Below are 23,585 nucleotides of genomic sequence, written 5' to 3' on the forward strand. Positions count from 1 at the left end.
TCCCAGGAGCAGAAAGATGCACACGGTATATACTCACTCATATAGACATATAATATAGGATAAACCTACTAAAATCTGTACACCTAAAGAAACTAATCAAGAGGGAGGACTCTTGATAAATTTGTTTTAAAAAGTAATGTTGTTAATGTATTTATTTTTATTTCATATACAGTGTTCTGCCTGCATGTGTACATGCTTACCAGAAGAGCACAGCAGAGCTCATCTTAGTGGTTGGGAGCCACCCTGTGGTTGCTGGGAATTGAACTTAAGACCTTTCAAAGAGTAATCAGTGTTCTTAACCACTGATCCATCGCTCTCCAGCCAGACTGCTTTACCAAGCCACAGGGGAAAAGGACTTACTCAGTCCTGATGATACTTGATGAGCTGGGGTGGATGGAAAAAAGAATTCCCCTTTCATGAGGAAAAGGGGAGGGAGGGAAGATGGGACTGGGAAGGGAGGTAGGATGGAGCTACAACAAGAATGTAAAGTGACTAAAAATAAATGAATAAATTTTAAAAATTAACAATAATTTTTAAGGAGCTTTCTAGTTGCATCTGTTTTCTTTTGCACACCTATTTATCTAAGTGGCAGTAGTAAGAATGAAAAATCCTTGTTCATAGTACGTATTGAAATATTCAAATTCATACTCATAACCCATAAAACATTTCTAATGAACTTAAACGTTACTGATTAAGTCCAATAGATGCGTATCCATGTTTATATCAGGTTTTTAAGGTGTTTGTGCACAGCAAAATCAAGTAGATTAAGATTCTTTAAGAAATGCTAGGACTTGTACTGGAAAACAATTGCATTAAATATTAGACAAAACCAAAGAACATAGCTTCCTTCCTAACCCAAATAAAACTGACAGTAAATGAATTCTTTAAAGCACCAGCACATAAGCATAAATGCCAATGGAGATATGACAGCTACAAACCTTGAACATTGCAGACTAGAGGATGTCATACTGCGCAGTCCTAGATTATTTTAAAATTAATTCTGAGTATTTGTTAAGTCTAAACACATGATGATTAGTTCAACTTGAGTTTCAGATAAATCATGAATTTTTCACAATAAGCATATTCAAACTCTTCTGGTAATCCTATATTTCATCTGGGAATGAGAAATCTTCAATTTACAAAGCAGTATGACATCAAATGAGAAATATTGGGCTGGAGAGTTAACTTAGGGTTTAGAGCACTTATTGCTTTTGGAGATGACTGGGGTTTGACTCCCAGCTTTTACATGGTGGCTCACAACTGTTTCCATCGAAGAGTCAATAACCCTTTCTGACTTTTTCCTTCACCAACCATGTACCTGGTATACATACACATAGGCAGACAAAAGACTCATATACATAACATAATTGTTAAAAATCTATTTTTTTCATAGAGAGGAAGATATTAGTCAGGAACATTTGACTTCATGTTTCTGTCAGTAACATACAGGAAGGATTCAAGAAACAAATGTATATTTCAGGTCTGTATGAAATACTGGAGAGTTAGCATAGTCACAAGGAGATTGAAAAACTATACCCAGAGAAAGAAAATCAATGGCTATGACAATAGGCAGAAACAAAGACCCACTTGAGTGGAAGAGAGAAAGCCGAACTCATGTGAAATAAGCTTGGGCACTGTGAGTCTGGTCCTAGCACTATGTTCAGAATTCTAGAGCGCATTATGTGTGCTCTAAGTTTATAATATATAGTACTAACATTCTGGGAGAAACATCCCATGGTTTGTTTTTGAGACACTCAGGTAAAGTATCCCATCCACATCATCCTACATCAAAGGCCCTAGGTGATAGCTACACAAATGCATGGAGAGACCTATTGCCGCCTAGAGTGGACCTCAAACATCAAAGCACAGCAAGATATTTATGAAATACTTCTGCCTGAATTCTGAGGTCAAAACAAACGTAAAAGCAATCTGTGGAAATAAGCATTTCACACAGACAGGCAAGCCTGACATTTCTCAATAATTAAGGAAATGTATTTAATCTGCAAAACAAGACAGACAATGCAGAGAATAAAAAGAAGAGCAGATAAAAATCTGCTATTGAAAAGATTATAAAAACACCTCACTCCTCATTGTACCAGGTGAGCTGGGGTGGGTGGGAAAGGGGAGCTGGGGAGTCCAGTGTTCTGAAGATTAGGGGAGGTTAGATGCAGGAGAGAGGGTGGGACTGGGAGGACAGGAGGGGTGAGCTATGACCGAGATGTACATTTAATTAATTAAAAAAACTATAAAATAATTCCATACTTGCATTGAAGTTAAATTTGAATAATCTTCTTAAAATATAACAAAAAAAGTAAGAGATGAAATAATTTAAGACAGTGAGCTCAGTAGTTTAGAGCTTCTGATGCTCTTCTAGAAGACCCAATTTTGATTCCCAGTAACCATGTCAGGTGGCTGAAAACACCTGTAACTCATATTTAGAGAATCTGACCCTCTCTGCTGACCTTCACAGATATCCATATACAAATAACATACACTCGCTCATATACACACACAGATATAATAAGAAAATTTTAAATCATTTTCAATGGATGGAAAAACTATATATCTTTATTTGTTTTATAATTTACTCACTTTATTTCCCGATAGCAGCCCCCTCCCTCAACTCCTCCAGGTCCTACCCTCCCTTCCTCTTCCCCCTTATCTCTCTCCCATAGACCACAGAATGCAGGAGACCTCCAACCCTACCACCTGAACCTAGGCTATCATCAGAACTGCCTGAATCCTCTTTCTCTGTGGCCTGGTAAGGGCACCCTGCCAGGGAGAAGTGATCAAAGAGTAGGTAGCAGAGTCCATGGCATTGATAATCCCTGCTCCACTTACTAGGCAACCCATGAAGACTGAGATGCCTGTTGGCTTCATCTGAGCAGGGGTCTAGATCCTCTCCATGCATGGTCCTTGACTGGTGTATCCGTCTCTGCAGGCCCTACTGGGACTAGATTTATTTGCTTTGTTGGTCTCCTTGTGGAGCTCCTGTCCCATCCATGTCCTTCTGTACCCCCACTCTTTCATGAGACTCTCTACACTCTGCCCAATCTGCTTCAATTTCCTGCTGGTTGTAGTCTTTCAGAGGACATTTATGGTAGGCTCCAGTCCTGGTCCCTCCCTTCAGCCACTTCCTGTGTCTATTCTATTTGTCCTTCTGAATGAGAAATAAACATCCTCCTTAAGGTCGTCCTTGTAGTTTAGCTTCTTTAGGTCTGAGGATTTTAATGGCTATCCCGTATTATATGGCTAATATTTGCTTATAAATACTCACTTATATACCATGCCTTTCTGGTTCTGGGTTATCTCACTCAGAATGATCTTTTCTAGTCCCCCAAAATCGCCTGCTGATTTCATGATTTCCTTGTTTTTTAATAGCTGAGTAATATCCCATGTGTAAATTACCAAAATTTCTTTATGTATTCTTCACATGGGGACATCTAGGTTTTGTTTCCAGATTCTGGCTATTATGAATAAAACTGCTGTGAACATAGTCGAGCAAGTGTCCTTGTTGTATGGTAGATCATCTTTTGGGTATATGTCCAGGAGTGACATAGCTGGGTCTTGAAGTAGTGCTATTTAATGTAATGGAAAACATTTCGAAAAATTCATCATAGTACATTTAAATACATTTTACAAAATCAATACATATGGTGGAGTAGAATAATTAATTATTAGATCATATTAAATTTAACAACATAGCATTAAAATGGTATTACAGACATAAATCATATATCAGTGGACAAAATAATAAAGTAATATGACTGATGGTATTAAAAACTGAATTGTTAAGACTTAGTTTGAGGCATAGGTATTCTTTGTGAAAGAAGCAACCACAAACAACAAAATACTTTGTGTGAAAAAAATTATATAACATTTTTATAACATTCTGGTACCATTCATTAATGTTTAAAAATGTTACATAATCATTTTTTATTGCTGAGCAATGACAGAATCTTTTTTGTTCTCATGGTGGGTCCTACCTGAGAAACACAATCAGTGGAAACCCTCATCTACTAATCAATTGCAATTGAATCTGAAAATTGTGTAAATCTCCATCAAATTAGAATAGCATGAGAGCCATAAAGTGCTGTCTCAGACTATCCTGCAATATGGATGAAATTCAGATTATGTAAGCATTTCTATTTTTATGCTTTGTGGCAAATGAGGATACTTTCTTACATCTATTTTATGGGCATTTCTTGCTGTCAGTCCCATTCACACTCCAGGAGCTAGCATAAGCATGCATTGCCAATTACCAAACAAAAATCAACTTTTAGTTAGTTTTAGTTAACGAATCCAGTCTTCTACCAAAGTGCCAAAGCAACTGACCTAAGCTCGCAATGTCAGATTCTGTAAGAAAGGACATGTAAAAGAAATTAAAAATGAGGGAACACAATGAGATATTACCAAAGAAACTTAAAATCTGACAGGGCACACATTAAGGAAATATCAGAAACAATCATTTTGTCAATTACTTCTATCCCATGCTGCCTTTGAGATAGTAAATGCAAGAATGATACAAATGTTAAATGGGATAATATAGAATATTATATTACTGTATAGTTGCTTATAGCTAACTTTTCAAAAGTAAACTTAAAATCGTTTGTATTTTGAAACCTGAGTTATTAAGTTCCATGATCTCTACCAAAGTATAAGTTGGGGGAATGTATCAAAGGTCTTATGAATAATCTTATATAAGATGCTTAGGTAGTTTCTACAGTTCTTTAAGTGTTAGGTGTAGTAGGTTAAAAAAAATTAAGATCTGTTTTATACCATATGCCCAGGTAGCATTAGAGAACAATGTTGAATGAGACAACAAATGTTATACATTTAAAGATTCTGAATGTTACAGTTGCAGTTAAAATTAGTAGTTGTGTGTCTTCACCAAAAGATGACAAGAGTTATTTACTTGTGTTGTCTATTCTGCACTCAAAGATTTTGAATGGATCTTATTAGCACATTTTCCATTTTCTTGTTATTTGTCCTTTGATCTCTTTGATTATTTGGCATTTCCTTCATATTTCTATTCTCTGTGACATTAGTCTTTCAAGACAGCATTTTTTTTTTCTCTAAAGCAAAGTGAATCACTAGAAACTTAAATGAAGCCACTAGTAAGACTACTAACGACCCTTCTATGGTTTCTAGGTTTGATTATCTAGTCCAGAGGTGAACAGTTCAGTGAAGTTCAAACATGTATTCAATGAGATGATGACTCTGTTGAACATCACTTTCCACAGCTTCCCAAAAAGTAGTGGGTATTTCAGAAACCTGTATCCAGAAGTTTATACTATAGTCTCAAATACTTGTGTCACCAACTATCTTCATAAAATCGTAGCCCATGGCAGCTCAGTATCCAAGTGGGTCTCCAGTAAGGGGAACTGGGACTGCCACTGACATGAACTCAGTGGTGTGCTCTTTGATCACCTCCCCCTGAGGGAAGTACAGCCTTTGCAGGCCACAGAGGAGGACAATGCAGCCAGTCCCCTAATAAGCTAGGGTCAAATGGAAGGGGAGGAGGACCTCCCACATCAGTGGACTTGGAGAGGGGTATGGGGGGAGATAAGAAAGGGAGAGTGGGATTGGGAGGGAATTAGGGAGTGGCCTACAGCTGGAATACAAAGTGAATAAACTGTAATTAATATAAAAATAAAAAAGTTAATTAAAAATAAATACATAAATAAAATCCTATGAATGTCAATAAGTCTAACTTGAGTTTCATACTTTGACTTTATAGCATGAATAATTAAATATATATTTTGTTTGTTTTCAAATGTTATGTGTGTGCTGACATTGCTATTGTAAGGAGTTACAATGTTTTGCAGTATATTTCATTCTTGCATGGAGGAATTCATGGTATTCTTATTAAAGTTAGTTTCTGAAGTGCTGCATGGGCAAAATTTGATGAGGCAGCATATTGTTTGCCACGTTTGTCTTCTTAATTATAGAGAGAAATGTTCCACATCACACCTCTGAACAGTGGATATTAATGTGTCTGCGGTTTTCCAAGGCAGAGTCTTCTGACAGGTTATCTATCACACATGTGGCTTGATCTGCATTATCAATAACTAAGAGAAACTGGAACGGAAGCAGATTACAGCCAATAGATTATAAACTTGATTTGCAAAAATTCCACAGGCAAAACTATTTGCTGAACATCAAATTAACAGAGGAGTCAAGGTGTAATTTACTACTGCTTTCAGGCAACAGAGAGATAAAATGCTTAATTATTTATTAAGGAAGACCTAATTAATCTTCTGAAATGACTTTGTGAGATGAGAAGCAAGTCCATTATTGTAAAGATAAAATATCCAGCAATTAGGAACATAAAAACTGTATTCTATTGCAAATTCACATTTGTACTGAATGTCCCTAAATTTCAATGTAATAATGGTGACATGCAGTGCATTATCTACTATTCCTTTTTTAATTATTATTTTTGAATCAAGATTTCACTACTTAGTCCAAGTTGGCTTGGAATTGACAATCTTCCAAGCTCTGCCTCCTTTTGCTTCCATGATAGAGTAGTCACTGAATATATTCTTTCTTTCCTGACTAAATTGATTTACTATTTAGTGACAATGCACAAATATGTGACCTGAAACATAATCTTGGAACTCAATTTATTCTAAAATTAAAGTACAGGCATCAAGTTTCACAATATATATTCACACAATATATATTCCCATTAGAATATATATATGATATATATTTATCATACATCAAAAAAATTCCTAATTTTTGTCACATCTTTCTAAAATAATAGTAATGATATAAAAAGGAAAATGAATAAATTAATAAGGCATTGTGTAAAAAAATATTGCCATAGGCATGTTGAAACTTGGTCCTACAAAAACACTTGAGCCAGGGGTTGTGCATGGCTTTATTGCCAGCATAGGGCAGGCAGAGGAAGGTGGATTTCTGAGTTCATGGTCTACAGAGGGAGTAGAAGGCAGCCAAGACCCTATTACACAGATGCCCTGTCTTGAATCACACCACCGAAAAAGAAATAAAGAAAAGAAAAAAGTCAGTCTTTGTATAAAAATTAAATGTGAAGTGTTAAATAGTAATTACTACTTGAATGCGCATTTTCCAAAAACATCTAGAAAACTAGGCCAATTTTATGTGATATACATGAGGAAATTTTATACATAAAAATAACTAGATATACTTGTTCAAGGAGAGAAGTTAAAAATATGGAAGATTTAGGTTTATAACTCTGATGTGATTTTTTTTTCCTTCAAGCGAAATATGTGTTATCTCTCACATATTTTTTACACATCCTACAGCACTTCCAAGGCTTTCCCATTAGAATATAATCCTTGTATCCAGACTAAACATTTTTTTCTAATTTATCTCATGTTCTAATACTATATATTTACCTGAGGTTCCACAAAAATTAAAGAATTTAAGAGTCTTCATTTTCAAAGTTTTTATAGTTTTAAGATGGGAATATAATAAATAAAATCAGAATTCATTAACACTACTTGTAAAAAAATGACTTCAGATACAAAACACACACACCTACAGATACTTGATTTTTGACAAAGGTGCCAAAACCATACAATGGAAAAAAGACAGCATTCAACAAATAATGCTGGACTAACTGGATGTCTACAAGTAGAAAAATGAAAATAGATCCATACTTATCACCCTGCACAAAACTAAAGTCCAAGTGGATCAAAGACCTCAACATAAAACCAGACACATGAAACCTGTTAGAAGAAAAAGTGTGGAGGAGCCTGGAACTCATTGACACACGAGGCAAATTCCTGAACAGAACACCGACAGCACAGGCTGTAAGATCATAAATGTAACCTCATGAAACTGAAGAGCTTCTGTAAAGCAAAGGACATTGTCATCAAAACAAAACAACAGACTAGAGACGAGAAAAGTATATTCACCAACCCTATATCTGACAGAAGACTATTACCCAGAATATATAAATAACTCAAAAAGTTAAACAGCAATAAATGAAGTAGTCCAATTAAAAAATGGGGTACAGAGCTAAACAGAATTTTCAATAGAGGAAATTTGAAAGGCAGAGAAAAACGTAAAGAAAACAATTGGGTGCTTTCTCAGATGATTAGAAATACTGTTTCCTCAAGATCCAGCTATACCACTCCTAGGCATATATCCATACTAAGCTTAAGTACAAAAAAAAAAAAAGGACATTTGTTCAGTCATGTTTGTAGCAGCTTTATTCGTAATTGCCAGAACCTAGAAACAACGTGGTTGTCCCTCAATGGAGGAATGGATAAAGAAATTATGGTACTTTTACACAATGGAATACTATTCAACAATTAAAAACAAGGAAATCATGAATTTTGCAGGCAAACGGTGGGATCTAGAAAAGATCATTCTGAGTGAGGTATCCCAGAAACAGAAAGACACAGATGGCATGTACTCACTTATAAGTGGATACTAAACATATAATATAGGATAAACCTACAAAAATCTGAACACCTAAAAAAGGTGAGCTAGAAAGAGAACCTTGGGTAAGATGATCAATCCTTACTCAGAAAGGCAAATGGAATGGACATTGGAAGAAGGAGAAAACAGGAAACAGAATAGGAACCTACCACAGAGGGTCTCTGAAAGACTCTACACAGCATTGTATAAAAGCAGTTAATGAGACACATAAAGAAACTTTGGAAAGAGTGCAGGGAATCTAAGGAAAGTAGGGGGGAATAGTAAGACCTGGAAAGGACAGGAGCTCCACAAGGAGAGCAGCAGAACCAAAATATCTGGGCACAAGAGTCTTTTCTAAGACTTCTACTCCAACTAAGGACTATTCATGGATATAACCTAGAACCCCTGCCCAGATGTAACCCATGACAGCTCTGTCTCCAAGTGGTACCCTAATAAGTGGAACAAGGACTGTCTCAGACATGAACTCAGTGGTTAGTTCTTTGACCACCTCCCCTGGATGGGGAAGCAGCCTTGCCAGGCCACAGACCAGGACAATGCAGCCAGTTCTGAGGAGACCTGATAAGCTAGGGTCAGATTGAAGGGGAGGAGGTCATCCCATCTCCAGGCACTTGGAGAGGGGCATAGGAATAGATGAGGGAGGGACTGTGGGATTGGGAGGGGAGGAGCGAGGGGGCTACAGCTAGAATACAAAGTGAATAAACTGTAATTAATATAAAAATAAAAAAGGAATGTTCAACATCTTTAGTCATCAGGAAAATGTAAATCAAAACAACCCTGAGATTTCACCTTAAACCCATCAGAATGGCTAAGATAAAAAACTCAAGTGACAACACATACTGGAGAGGATGTGGAAAAAGAGGAACCTTACTCCATTGCTAGTGGGAATGTAAACTTTTACAACCACTTTGGAAATCAACCTGGCACTTTTTTAGACAATTAGGAATAGTGCTACCTCAAGATTCAGCTGTAGCACTCCTAGGCATATATCCAAAATATGAGCAATATACAACAAGGCCATTTGCTCAACCATGTTCCTAGCAGCTTTATTCATAACAGCCAGTATCTTGAAACAACCCAGTTGTCCCTCAACAGAAGAATGAATTCAGAAATTATGGTACATTTATACAATGGAATACTACTCAGCAATTAAAAACAAGGAAATCATGAAAGTTGCAGGCAAGTGGATTGAACTAGAAAAGATCATCCTGAGTGAGGTGAGTGAGGTATTCCAGAAGCAGAAAGACACACATAATATATACTCACTTATAAGTGGATATTAAACATATAATATATAATAAAAATACTAAAATCCATACTCCTAAAGAAGCTAAGCAAGAAAAAAGATCCTGGGTAAGATGATCAATCTCCATTCAGAAAGGCAAATGGGTCAGACAATGGAAAGGGGCAAAAACAGGGAACTGGACGGCGTCTACCACAGCCTTTCAGGGAGCTTTTAGAGGGACATGGGAAGAAAAGATGGAGGGAAAGTAGGAATCGGGAGGTGATGAGAGTGGAGACCACAACTGGGATATGCACTGTATAAAATTTTAATAAATTTAAAAATAAATAAACCAAATAAAAAATAAAAGAAATTTGGCTGAGTATTTCTCTTGGAGATCTCTAAAAAAAAAAAAAAAACAAAACAAACAAACTGATGCTACCGACGCTTATCATATAAAAACTGACACCAGGATATAAAAATTTATTTTATTCACCTGATGTGGTTGATGTTTTGGAGGATTACTACTCCAGTTTCCTAATCTAAGCCTTGTCCTGGAAGCTTCTGGCCCCTGTACAATCTAATCTAGGCTGGGGATTCTTTGAGATTTATGGCCTCTAAGATTTATGGCTTGAATGAGCTCATACTTTCTAGCTGTTTCTGAACTCTAGCTGACTGGTTCACCACAGCTGTTCTGGATTAAACTCATCTCCAAGCTGACTGATTCACAGGGACTTCTGTCAGCTTCTGACTGAAATGCTTTCCTTGGCTTCCAACTGTTTCTAACCTTGGCTTCCAATCTGTTCTAAACTTCTGGCTCATTCTCATTCTCTGGCTTGTTTTGTCCTCACCTGTGTCTAGATTGTTATGTCAAACTGCCCCAGTAAAACTATTCCCTGCTCCCTTTACCACTGCCCTGCTCTAGCTTACATCACTTTTGTTTCTTCTCTGTTTTTTGTGAGAGTTTATCATACCCTATTCTGTCAAATCTTTCTCTGATTAGTTACTTTCTCTAACACACGTTTCGACATCACTTTTAACATGGGTGATTCCTACTAGAAACTAACTAAGGTGTGTACTAAGTATGTGTCTGTGTTCCACACAGAGTAGCCATGTTGCTGGACTAATATTCCTCTATACCAGGTCCCATTGGCAAGAACAAAATCTAAACAGCTCATTGAATGTAGTGAGTTTGAGCTGGTGTGGGCTTGGAATCTTCATCCCTGTGTTCTAGTCTCTTTGGGGAAAGAGAGTACTCTACAGGTTAGGGAAAGAGAAATCTGCTAAATAAGCTCACTTTCTAGTTCTTTCTGAATTCAGCTTTTCAATTCAGCAGTTCTGGCTTAAACTTTTTCCAAGCTGACTGATTCACACTGGCTTCTCTCATTTACTTACAAAATTACTCGGCTTCAAAACTAAAGTCCAAGTGGATCAAAGGTATCAACATAAAACCAGATACACTAAATCAATTAGAAGAAAAAGTGGGTACGACATTGGAACTCATTGCCACAAGAGACAACTTCCTGAACAGAACACCAACAGCACAGGCTCTAAGAGCAACAATCGATAAATGAGACCTCATGATGCGGAAAAACTTCTGTAAAACAAAGGACACTGTCATCAAAACAAAATGAAGCCTACAGACCGGGAAAGGATCTTCACCAACCCTATATCTGACAGAGGGCTGATATCCAGAAGCTGATATAAAGAAGTTCAAAAGCAGCAAATCAAGCAATCCAATTAAAAAATGCGGTACAGAACTAAACAGAGAATTCTCAGTAGAGGAATACAGATTGGCAGAGAAATACTTAAAGAAATGCTCAATGTCCTTAGCCATCAGAGAAATGCATCCACTAGACTGGCTAAGATAAAAAACTCAAGTGACAACACATGCTGGAGAGGTTGTGGAAAAAGGGGAACCCTCCTCCATTGCTGTTTTAGTTTGTAGAAGTTTTAGTTGTAATCGCCAGAACCTGGAAACAACCCAGATGTCCCTCAGCTGAGGAATGGATACAGAAATTGTGCTACTTTTACACAATGGAATACTACTCAGAAATTATAAAGAAGAAAATCATGAAATTTTCAGGCAAATGGTGGGACCTAGAAATGATCATCCTGAGTGAGGTATCCCAAAAGCAGAAAGACACACATGGTATATACTCACTTATATAGACCTATTAGATAGGATAAATATACTGAAATCTATCCAATTAAAGAAAATAAATGAGAAAGAGGACCCAGGGTATGATGATCAATCCTCACTTCGAAAAACAAACGGGATGGACATTGGATGTAGGAGCAAACAAGTAACAGGACAGGAATCTACCACAGAGGACCTCTGAAAGACTACCTAGCAGTGTATCAAAGCAGATATTAAGACTCATAACCAAACCTCTGGCAGAATGCAGGGAATCAAAAGGGGGGGAGGGGAGTTAATACGACCTGGAGAGGACAGAAGTTCCACAAGGACCAAATATATCTGGGCACAGGGGTCTTTTATGAGACTGTTTATCCAAACAAGGACCATGTATGGATGCAACCTAGAGCCCCTGCTCAGATGTAGCCCTTGGTAGCTCTGTATCCAAGTGGGTACCCTAATAAGGGGAACAGGAACTGACATGAACTAGATGGTGGGCCCTTTGACACCCCCCCCCTGCCAGCAGGAGCAGCCTTGCTAAGCCACAGAGGAGGACTTTGCAGCCAGTCCTGAAGACACTTGATAAACCAGTATCAGATTTAAGGGGAATAGGTTCTCCCAAATCAATGGACTTGGAAAGGGGCAGGGAGGAGATGAGAGTGGGAGGGTGTGATTGGGAGGGAAAGAGGGAGTGGGATACAGCAGGGATACAAAATTAACAAACTGTAACTAATATTAAAAAAATAAAAATTTTAAAAAAATTACTTGGCTTGACCTTAGACTCTTTCTATCAAACTGCTCTAATCTTGTGGCTCATTCTCGTTCTTTGGCTTGTTCTGTCTTTACCAGTATGTAGTTGTTCTCTCTACAACTTGTTTCTGTAAAACCCTTCTGGTTAAAGTGACTCTTTCTTCTCTCTCTCTGAGCTGCCCTCTCAAATAGCCACTCTTTTCCTCCTCTTCTCTTGAGAGTGGGTCTTATCCTATCTCTCATTCTGTCAAATCTTTCTCTGTTTAGTCATTTTGTCTGCCCCTCAATCTAACATGACTTTTAAGCATGGGTGCTCCCATCTACAAGCCTACTTTACCTTCATTGATTGGGATTAAATGTGCATATTTAGGGCATGTTTGTGTTCCAGCCAGAGTATTTATGTTGCTGTAATAACAATTAACATTCCTCTACAAAGATAAACATATATGCGTGTGTTTATAACAATTAGACAAAAAAGATGACATTGATTTGAAAGAGAGTGGACCAAGTTCTATGGGAGAGTTTTGAGGAATGGAAGAAAAGGGAGAAGTGTAACTAAATTGTAATTTCAAAACTAAAAACCAAAAATATGTAACTACAACATGATCCAGCTAAATAATCTTTTTTATGAATAAGGTCTCTAAATCAACATGACATAAAGGTCATTGCACTTATATGTATATTTAAATACTATTCACAAAAGTGAAGTTATATAGTCAGCCAGTATTTATCAGCAGGTTAATAGATTTTTAGAACTATGATAATTATTTGAATGTATTATACTTGTAGCTTGCCCAGGCCCTAGTGGATGGTCCCATACCTGCATATTTATAAGACTGATAATTAGATTCACTGGGTTGATAAAAGACATATAAAACAAGAGAAGAACATGAAGCTAGATGAAATTTGGAATGGATATTTTAAGAGAAAATAAGGATATTTGCAGAGGGGATGAGGTGGATAGAGTCATATTTCATTGTATACACATATGAAATTCTCAAAAATAATTTAAACAATATAAATGAAATGTAGAAAAAATATCTATCAGGGTCTAGGTAGAACCCTTGCCTAGCATGCATGAGGTCCAGAGTTCAATCGTTAGCACCACATAAATTGAGTATCTTTGTGCACACCTCTAATCCCAGGTCTGAGTAGAGAGAAAAAAAAATCACCTGTGCCCAGGGGCCCTGCAGAGACTGATAGTTCAAGCAAGGACCATGCATGGAGAGGACTTAGAACCCTGCTCAGATGAAACCTGCTGCTCAGTCTCCATGTGGGTACCCTAGTAAGGGGAACAGGGACTGTCTCTGACATGAACTCAGTGACTGGCTCTTTGATCACCTCTCCCTGATAGGGGAGCAGCATTGCCAGGCCACACAGGAGGACAATGCAGCCAGTTCTGATGAGACCTGATAAGCTAGGGTCAGATAAAAGGGGAGGAAGACCTCCTCTCTCAGTAGACTAGGGGAGGGGCATAGGGAGAGAAGAAGGAGGGTAGGTGGGACTGGGAGGAGACAAGGGGTGCAGCTACAGCCAGGATACAAAGGAAATAAATTGTGATAGATAGATAGATAGATAGATAGATAGATAGATAGATAGATAGATAGATAGATAGATAGATAAGACCATTACATAAAGAATTACAAATTCAAAGTCATCCTTGGCTACATAGAGAATTCAAGGTAAATCTCAACTATAGAGGCGTTCTCAAAATAAATGATGGAAAAGAAAAACACAGAAATTAACCATTAGGCCAATGAAATAGCCTTTATAACCCGGTAAAGTACAAGACGGTTAGTTCTCTTTGATAGCATTGTCAAGGCTTGTGTAAGACAAAGTTATCAGTGCTCAGTATAAATATTTTAAATATAATCATAGTAATAAAAATAAACCATTCATAGGATTTTTCATGCAAGTAGAGTCAGCACTTTGTTTTCTTTTTAGTCATGTATTTTTAAGAAAGGATGTTAATTGAGGATTGCATAACTATACTTATGGAAAGGTAATGTGTTTTATGGACCCTTAGAATACTAGAAAAAGAGATAAAGTTCCCAGACAAATAAACATGAATAAAATCTCTTCTAGGTTTTATCATCTTTGTTCTATTTGTCTTCAATCATCAGAGCAATCTTTTTCTCAAAGTGACAGGTTTCTATTCGTAAATATCCCAAGGCTCTCTGTTATCTGCATGTCATTATGATTCAAACTTTCTATGCCATGTAGTAGTTGAATGTATATTATGAAGTTTTACTGCACAAAGAAACAAAACCCAAAGACTAGTTAAATTTATCAAAGTTTACTCAAACAAGAAATGGAATTGAAAATTGGCAAGCACCACAGAAGAAGACTGGCTCATATATGCAGTTTGCTACTTAAAAAGGAATTTAAATGCAGAACCAACTTGACTGAGTAGAGTCAAATCTGTATTTCTCATGTGGCAAAATAATTGCCTTATATGGATAGGATCTAAGAACATGGAGTTAGCTAAATTTTGACTGCTAGGAGTTGCTGAGACCTAATTGCTTCCTTATAAGAACATGCATGTTTGAATAAGCTAAACTCGCTATAAATAAGGTCATATTACATGGCCTTGTTAGGACAAATTTTAGCATGAACACAAGGAACATCATGTGAGCATAATTCTTTGAGGAAGCCTATCTTTGGTTTGTAACTTAGAGAAGCAGCTTTCAAGTAGAGAATGAGACTGATTGTGTCACAGTAATTAATTTCATCACTAAAGAAAACTATTTTTAAAAAAGCAGGATGTATTCCTGGAGGTATATAGGTATATGAACTCATATGTAGATACAAGTTTTATATGATTATAAAAATTGACAATGTACATGATAAATGTGGGGAAGAAATAAAAATCTTTCTGGTTTCTTGTATTTAAAGACAGGATTTTGAGATGTGAAAAACAAGAAACCAATATCTTTGTTATCCATAAGAATTATTTTTATCTATTATGATAGATATCTTATGAAAAGAAAGGATATAAGTTTTGGTACTGAAATTAATTTTGCTTATGTTTTTTCAGGCACACATACAATGTGATATAAAAACATTCTTCGTTGGTATAAAAACACTATCTCATCAATTAACTATGGCTATTTAAGCTTGAAATAACTTAAAGAAAACTTGTATCTTATACATGTCAAAAGCTCTAATTATAAGACATAGTAGCCTAGCCCATAATTATCTCCTGTTAAAATCCAAATAAAACTAGCATTTACCACAGGAAATCAAACATATTGTTTTATAGGAACACACTAATATTTTCATAGAATTATTTCATTTCAGACATGTACAAGTATATAAATTTATTGTTTTCCCTTTTTATACTTTTATGATTTATTTGCATTTCTCTCTATATCTATATATGTATAAGATGTATATGCATATACATGTGTAGTATGTAATTTATTTATGATACACACATGCATATATATATGTATATATGTATATGTATATATATATGTATATATATATATATGTATATATGTATGTATGTGGGGTCCTCACCAAGCCCAGAAGACACACCTGATCCTTTGGTAATAGTGTTTCAGATGATTGTGAGCTACCCTATGTGGCTGTTAGAAAATGAACGCTAAGTGTTCAGAAATGGTAATAGGATACTTCATAACTGCTAAGCTATCTCTCCAGTTCATAGTATCTGCTTGTACTGGACCTTCCTGCCTTACAAAAATATTTGCTTTGAAAAGATGCTTCTGAATACTCTACATAAGTGTTTGAATTTAGATGATGCCATAAATTACTACTGAGTTGTTAAATGATAAACCTTTTATTTGGAAGTCAAATGTATTAAACATGGCCCTGAGAACTATCACTGAAAACTGAAAGTCACAGAGTACTAAGGAGTATAATTTTTTTCTTTATTAATTACACTTTATTCACTTTGTATTCCCCCTGTGGTTCTCTCCCTCCTCCTGTCCCAATCCCTCCCTTCCTCCACCCTCTGCATGCATGCCCCTCCCCAAGTCTACTAATAGGGGAGGACTTTTTTTTCCATCCTTCTGATCCTAATCAATTAGGTCTCATCAGGAGTGGCTGTTTTGTCTTCTTCTGTGGCCTGGTAATGCTGCTTCTCCCTCAGGGGGAGGTAATTAAAGAGCAGGCCAATCAGTTCATGTCAGAGACAGTCCCTGTTCCTATTACAATGGAACCCACTTGGATACTGAACTGCCATGGGCTATATCTGTGCAGGGGTCTTAGTTTATCTCCATGCATAGTCCTTGGTTGGAATATCAGTCTCAGGAAAGACCCCTGTGCTCAGAATTTTTGGTTGTGTTGTTTTCCTTGTGGAGTTCCTGTCCTCTCCAGATCTTACTGTTTCGCACTTCTTTCATTAGATTCCCTGCACTCTGCCCAAAGGTTGCCCATAAGTCTCAGTATCTACATTGATAGTCTGCAGGGCAGAGCTTTTCAGAGGTCCTCTGTGTCAGGCTCCTGACTTGTTCCCTCTTTTCTCCTTCTTCTGATGTCCAGCCTCTTTGCCTTTCTGGATAGGAATTGAGCATTTGCTGGAGAGGTTGTGGAGAAAGGGGAACCCTCCTCCACTGCTGGCAGGAATGTAAACTTGTACAAACACTCTGGAAAGCAATCTGGCGCTTTCTCAGACAACTAGGAAAAGTGCTTCCTCAAGGTCCAGCTATACCACTCCGAAGCATATACCTAAAAGAGGCTCAAGTACACAATAAGGACATTTGCTCAACCATGTTTGTAGCAGCTTTATTTGTAATAGCCAGAAGCTGGAAACAGCCCACATGTCCTTCAGTGGAGGAATGGATGCACAAATTGTGGTATATCTACACAATGGAATATTACTCAGCAATAAAAAAAAAAAAAAACAAGGAAATCATGAAATTTGCAGGTAAATGGTGGGATCTGGAAAAGATCATCCTGAGTGAGGTATCCCAGGAGCAGAAAGATGCACACGGTATATACTCATTCATATAGACATATAATATAGGATAAACCTCCTAAAATCTGAACACCTAAAGAAACTATTCAAGAGGGAGGACTCTTGCTAAAAAGGAGAATAATTTTTAACCCTGACTAAATAGCCCTACAGTTCTCTCGATGCTATTGCTTTTGTGAATACAATACATCGAATATCTCTTCTTCTCTCCTTGCCATCCTCTTTTTTCTGCTCTTCTTTTTCTCATCCTATTTTCTATGAGCACAGATATTAATAATTAGATCTTAAATGATGGTATATATCTACATAGTTACTATGTAAAAAAATCACAACTACAAATTCAAATCTACCTTATCCAAAAGGAATGGTCCATCCACTACACTGTGCAGATATACTGAGTAGAATAATTTTTGCAGGACTTTAATTTATATTAATTCCTATACATTTGGACAGCATCATAAGTTTTAAATTACCTTTGGTTCTAATTGAAATAGAATCTGGTGATGTTTACAGTTTAAAAAAAAAACTTTAAAATGGGCCATATTTTCAATTTTGCTGTTTTATATAACCTAACATTGTCTTATGTTACATGAAACATACCATTAAATGCCATGAAACAAAGTTACCTCCATTTTATGTATCTGTATATTTCAAACATCAACAAAACTGTCTGAAAGTGAAGCTTAAATCCATGAATATGTGTTTATGCACAAAGTTTAATTAAATCCTGTAGTTATAGCTAGAAATAACTTCTGGTCATGCTCAAAAGTGTTTGTGAGCATAGGGATGAGGGCCATGGGAAATATCAACTTTTGCTTGAAGGAAAGAGGACTGTGTTCATTCCTAGTGATAAATATGTAAATTAGTATTGTGAATATATTCATTTTCTTTCATTCATATTTTGTGTGTAAAGTTTCTGATATAAAAAGACATATTTAAATAACTGTACATTTTCATAAACATTATTTGAATGGCACTAGGAGATACTCAAAATTGTTATCGTTTTATTTGTTTAGCAATTAAAATGACAAATAAGATAAGACTTACTATCTAAATATTCTTACTTGAAACGAGAGAAATTCCAGTATATTTACTAAATAAAATATATTGTTTCTTATATTGCTTACCTAAGTTGTCAGCATGTCCCTTAATATTTATTTTAACAACTGTTATTAAATTTGATGGATAACCTTTACCATTAATCTCAGAAATATTACTTTCATTACAACAATCTGAAATCTTATGAAACTTAGATTATTTGTATGCTTTTGTGAGGAGTCATCCTGAAACACCTTGCAGTTATGAGAAACGTTCCATAGGTACCATATCTTTCTTTTAATGATTTTAATCAACAAGAATTAATGTGTGTATTTCTAATTTCTCTTAGATTCTGTAGTTAATTCTCCAATAATCACAAAGTTTCCCTTAAAAACATGTCGTATAATGTCACACACTTGTTTAGATTTTTTCAATATCACAACCATGTTTTTCAAGGATACAGATTATGTGATTCTATTATACAATAACAAGTACATCCTCACCCTTCTGAACTTCAGGCAGCCATATCAAATGTGCAGTTACGTCCTCTGTTGTGATGGCCCAGGCTATCTCAAAATTACTTATATGCTAGACTTTTAACAGTTTCATTTTGGTTATCACTCTTGAAAACTTCTTCCATGTCAGTAGTTTTACCTAGAAATTAAACATCTATATAACCCACAAATGAATGCGTACATAGGAGGTGAACACTACAGTATACTGAGTACATACAGCACTCATGTGAGGTACCTCACAGTCACCTATAGCTCCAGAAAATCAGATACCCTCTTCACACTTTGTTAGCGTCGGCATTCACTAATGCACAGACTCACTTGCTGAAACCTATATTCACATCATTAAAAATAACATAAATTAATAATTAGAAAATAACTGTTCTATTCTTATTTACATGCGTGTGTGTGCTAGTGCCCATTGAGGCCTTTTGCGAGAGAAGACATACTCTCAAACTCTAAGTCATCTCTCCAACCACAGTAAAATAAATCTTTAAAAAAGTAACTGACAAAAAAAAAAGTAACTGACATTTATACCTCCTGAGAGGCTGAAAATCAGTTTTCCCTGAAGAAGTGACATTGTGTATATTAACTACTCCAGGGGAGGCCTCATGTTCAGGGATAGTTGGCCAATATACAATGTAATCCAGTTTTCTTGTGTGCTTTCATTTGTTTATATTTTCATGCTTTTTTTTTTTTCTGTTTGTGTGGTGTTTGGGGATGGATACTGGATGGGTTGTAGGGGAGTACCAGGAGGAGTTGAGGGCCAGGAAACTGCTTTCAGCATTTATTGAAAACAAACAAACAAACAAACAAACAAACAAAGAAAACCCACGTCTCAATTCTGTTGATATTATTGATGTTTCTTTATTGATGAGATGTAGCATTCAACGTGAGTACTGCTGCGTTAAACTTGAAAGTATGATATCATTGCAGACAGTCCTTCTGAGACCTGATAAGCTAGGGTCAGACAGAAGGGGAGGAAGACCTCCTCTAGCAGTGGACTTAGAAAGGGGAAGGGAGGAGATGAGGGAGGGAAGGGAGGATTGGGAGAAAATGAGAGAGGGGGCTGCAACTGTAATTTATATAAAAAATTAAAAAAATAATAATAAATGGTTACAAAAAAAAGAAAGTACAGTATCATGATCATTAACTTGTTGTCAATAGAAGATTTTGGAGTGGGTTCTTATGGCTTCAATAATGGTAGTTATCAAGTGATAAGAAGTTTACCCTGTGTGAATTGGAAGTCATACTTAGATCTCTCGAGGCAGTTGCTTTTACAGTCAAAGAGGATTTGTGACTATAATGGCAGTAAGAGAATGTAAGAAATTTTTTTTTTTTTTTTTTGCTGTGCATGTTGATTGTCCAAATTGACAAAAATAAACAACTGTCTTGGAAAATATCTACTTTACTCTAAACACTATGAAAAAGTAACTACATGTAAAATGCTAGTATGAACAACAAAGACATTACATTTATTGTTTTGATAAAAAATGTATATTTAAATAAAATCCAATAGAATTAGGCAAAAAAAATTCTCTGTAAGCTCTCCACATGTCCATACTTATAAATTAGAATGTATTTATAAACATTCAAGTATTTTGTCATTAACATATTTTTAAAAAGTGTGCACAAAAGTTGACTATATTATAATTTTTGATATTAAACTAGATAGTGAAGTATCCTACTTAGTTATATAGCAGTGGTGTTTCTTTATAAAACGTAACATTGAATATAGTGAATTCCCTGAAGTGTTAACTGTACCAATGATTATCTGCATCTTGTTTTCTCAAACCAATGAACACTAGGCAAATCTCAGATAACAGATACGAACACAGAAAACAGGTTCAAGGTTCTGTGGTGCAGGCCTAAGAAACCTATGATATTATGTATGCAGGGCATTGAGGTAGGGGATCATATAGTTCAAGTCTTACAGGGACCATAGGACAAGCTCAAGTTCAGCTTGTGTTATTTACTGGGAGACTGTCTTGAAATAATAATTAAAAGATCGGTGGGACAACATTTATCTATCATACTGAGGTCCTAAAATGAGTCTCAAACAATGATATCAAAATTGAAAAAATATATTAAGTTAGTACCTTCACCCTTTCAGAATCTAAAGTTATTTTTTGTTTGGGTCAAATATGATACAAATACCTCAGTCTGAACCTCTATATACTTGTTTGCAATACTGGGATAATGAAAATAATTGTTGCCTAAATATTGTTTTAATCAATGAAACTTTTTTGTAAATGTTTATTTAATTATTATTAATGGTAGTTTAAGCACTTGATAATTATGTCTTTAATTGATCTTATTTTGAAATATTATGAACCGTCTTAGGTCATTAATTTGACCTACAATATTAGAAGAAAGAGTCTTTCAGCCCAATAAATAGGTCATTTATCGATCCAAGATAAAGAATGAAAATATTTTTGACCAGTTTTGTCAGAATAAAAACTAGGATCTGGATTTCATGTTATCAAGATGACAAAAGAAACCTTGAAAATAATTAATTTTTTTTAAAAAGTTCCCCTTTTCAACTTCTTCATAATGTACTTTTATTTTGTTTTATAGCATTTGATTTAATCAGTATTACTCTATGTGGCTTTTGTCCCTCTTCATTTATTTCTCAATCCGTTACTGACTGGTTATTTTGTTGGCTTTTTGAGAAAGGGTCTGTCTTTGTTGAGGACTTGGCCTTGAACTGGGAAGTGTCTTGTGGAAGCTTCCTGCACACTGGCATACAAGAAAGTACATTCCCTCCTGCTACCTTCTCTCTTTTGAAGAGAAAAATTAAAATGGTGCTGGTCTAACTGGATGTTTACATGTAGAAAAATGCAAATAGATCCATACTTATCACCCTGTACAACAGGAAAGTCCAAGTGAATCAAAGACCTCAACATAAAACCAGATATACTAAACCTGTTCAAAGAAAAATGAGGAAGAGACACGAACTCATTGGCACAGGAGACAACTTCCTGAATAGAACACCATAACACTTGCTCTAAGATCAACCATCAATAAATGGGATGTCATGAAACTGAAAAGCTTCTGTAAAGTAAAGAACACTGTCATCGGAACAAACTGACAGCATAAAATTTGAAAAAGGATCTTCTCTAACTCTATATCTGACATAGAAGAATACCTGGAATATATAAAGAACTCAAACAGTTAAACAATGACAAATCAATTAAAAATGAGGTATAGACCCTGATTGAGGTATCCCAGAAGCAAAAAGATACACATAATATATACCCACTTATAACTGGATATTAGACATATAATATAGGATAAACATACTAAAATCTGTACACTTAAAGAACCTAAGCAAGAAGGAGGACCCTGGGTAAGATGATCAATCCTTATTCAGAAAGGCAAAAGGAAGAGATATAGGAAAAGGAAGAAATCAGGGAACAGAACAGGAGCCTATCACAGAGGGTTTCTGAAAGACTCTACACAGCAGGGTATCAAAACAGATGCTGAGACTCATAGCCAAACTTTGGGCAGAATGCAGGGAATCTTATGAAAGAAGGGGGAGATAGAAAGACTAGAGGGACAGGAGATCCAAGAGGAGAGCAACAGAACAAAGAAATCTGGGCCCAGGGGTCTTTTCTGAGACTGATATTCCAACTAAGGACCATGCATAAAGAGAACCTAGAACCTGAGCACAGATGTTGCCCTTGGCAGCTCAGTTTCCAAGTGGATCCCTAGTAAGGGGAACAAGGACTGTCTCTGACATCCATTCAGTGGCTGGCTTTTTTATCACTTCCTCCTGATGGGGGAGCCGCCTTACCAGGGCACAAAGGAAAACAATGCAGACAGTACTGATGAGATCTGATAGGCTAGGGCAAGATGGAGGGGGTAAAGGACCTCCCCTATCAGTGGACTTGGAGAGAAGAATGGGAGAAGATGAGGGAGGGAGGATAGAATTGAAAGAAAATGAGGGAGTGGGCTACAGCTGGAATACAAAGTGAATAAATTGTAGTTAATATGAAAAAAATAAAAATTAAGAAAACAAAAACTGGGGTACAGAGATAAACAGAAAATACTCTGGGCTGGAGAGATGGCTCAGCCGTTAAAGGCTAGGCTCACAACCATAAATATAAGAAAATTCTCAATAAAGGAATATCTAATGGCAGAGAAACACTTAAAGAAATGCTCAGTGTCCTTAGTCATCAGGAAAATGCAAATTAAAATGACCCTGAGATTTCAGGTTACACCCACCAGAATGGTTAAGATAAAAAATTTAAGTAAAAACACATGCTGGAGAGGATATGGAGAAAGGGGAACCCTCCTCCATTGCTAGTGAAAATTTAAACTGGTACAATCACTTTGGAAATCAATCTGATGCTTTCCCAGAAAATAAGGAATAGTTTTACCTCAAAATCCAGCTTTACCATTCCTAGGCCTATATCCGAAATATGAGCAAGTATACAGGACATTTGTGCAACCATATTAACAACAACTTTATTTGTAATAACCAGAATCTCAAAACAACCCAGATGTCTCTCAACGAAGGAATAGATACAGAAATTGTGGTACATTTACACA

The sequence above is a fragment of the Psammomys obesus genome, unplaced genomic scaffold (assembly GCF_907164565.1).
Source record: "Psammomys obesus unplaced genomic scaffold, mPsaObe1.curated_primary_1811, whole genome shotgun sequence".
Lineage (NCBI taxonomy): Eukaryota > Metazoa > Chordata > Mammalia > Rodentia > Muridae > Psammomys > Psammomys obesus.